We start from the raw sequence: 1,996 nt of genomic DNA, 5'->3' as shown, positions 1-1,996 counted from the left end.
GTAACCGCTGTACCTGAAGGGGTTAATGAGCATAGATAAATATTGTAACACCTTTATTCTTTTCTGTTTAGGGAAGTGCAGCGTTTGTCTTCTTTTTCAGAAACGGACGATCCGCTTTTTGGGTGAAAAAAAATTTCGGACGTGTTACCAGGTTTGACATTGTACCAAAAGCATATTGCGAGCTCTAATGGACACGAGGCGTTATTATGAATCCCTCTTGGGTTCAAGGCAGGACTCGCCCCACTGCCATATTATGGGATTCATTATTAATGCAACAAGCAACAAGCAAAGGTTTAGCTGCACTGTTTTTGTTTACAAAGTAGATGTGATGCTAGAGGGCAATGACTTCCGCTTCCTGTGCCCTACCTCATGTGTTCTGTGTGGGAACGTCTTAACTGTCTTACATGCATCTTCGAGCACGTTTGCTGTTTTGCGTTAGTTAGCATGTGAAGCTAAATTTTTCTCCCAGCAGACACCAACTCTCGCCTTCCCTCGAGGGAGAGCAAGAAGTAATGAAGCCCTTCAAAACGATCTGCATAAGATCCTGACCGGGCGCTTCAAACGACGATATTTTTTCTTACCTTGTCACGCTTCACTTGGTCATGACCACAAAGATGGCATTCTTCAAGAAGGTAAATGAGAAAACGAAAAAAGTGTTTCCACAAATGAGGAGACAAATACAAATTGGGCAACATACGGGAAAAAAATCCCATATTTCTCCCTGTTCAAACTGTTGCAGTTAAATCAGTTTGCAGCCTATCTACACTGTTAAAAAAAAAAAGCAACTTGTATTTGGGGTGACTAAATCAGTCATTTCAGATTGAACAACTTTAAAATATCAATTATTGTCATTTCTGGCAACAGTGTTTTTTTTTAATCACATTAAGTTGAGGATGGCCAAAAAAAGCAGCAGCAGTCCTATAAACTCTTATTTCTTTCTTGTCAACCGTGGGAAAGCCAATTTTCAGAACAGCAATGCTTAAAATATTTAGTTAAGCTGCCCAAATGAAGATTTGACCTTTGTCCCCTTGAAATTTAGAGTTTGCCCAACAGTTTCAAAAGAAGAGCATTATATTTGTGTTTTACTTAAAAAGAAAAGATGTAAGTGGTTATGGTGCACCCAGTCATCCACAAATCCCCCATATATATATATATATATATTTTTTTTTTTTTCCGGAATTTTCAGGAAAGTCCACTAACATCTCTGATTCCCCTGAATTCATATTAAATGCACGAATATGGGACATCCAGTACTACGTTCCCAAATTAAAACAGTTTGTGTTAAATCTTAGTGTCCCGTTACAGTTGTCTCGCTACTTGTCAGGCCTTCTCGGCCGAGATTAGTCCGATCTTAGCTTCCTCACCTCGAACAAAGAGAAGCCTTTCTCACCAACACATCGCTAAGCAGAGATCAACGTGTGAATCGCTTGTTGTGTTCAAAAACAGGTTTAAAAGTCAAGAAAAAAACTAAACGATAAAAATCAGATTTAAATTGGCAAATTGATTGAATGCTCTAATGCAGGGGTGTCAAACTCATTTTTGTCCCTTGGAGGGCCATTATGAATTTTGGGAAACCATACAAATGTTTAATCCTCTCCACATATTGCATACACAGCGCACAACAAATTGATGAATAGCTAGTTTTAAAATTAGAAGTCAAGAATCATGACTGTCATTGTGGATTATACTGTGTTTGTGTGTGTGTGTGTAATATATATCGTGAGAATTTTACAGTTTACCCCCATTGCATATGATTATAACACAAAAAAATAACATATACAATAGGGTGGTCCACATTTTCATGGCAAAAAAAAAAGTTTGTCGGATTCGTCGGGCCGGGTCGGAATTCTTGTCGATACTATGGTCCAAGGTTCTGTGCAAAATTTCATTCCGATCTGATGATATTTTCCCGTCCCGCAAAGCGGCCAAAGTTTCCACCATAACAACTGGTCTCAATAGGGTGAACATGTGTATTTTAACCGTGTATTTTGCCATG

The sequence above is a fragment of the Hippocampus comes genome, unplaced genomic scaffold, assembly GCF_001891065.2.
Source record: "Hippocampus comes isolate QL1 unplaced genomic scaffold, H_comes_QL1_v1.1 scaffold206, whole genome shotgun sequence".
Classification (NCBI taxonomy): domain Eukaryota; kingdom Metazoa; phylum Chordata; class Actinopteri; order Syngnathiformes; family Syngnathidae; genus Hippocampus; species Hippocampus comes.
This window is presented reverse-complemented; position numbering follows the sequence as displayed.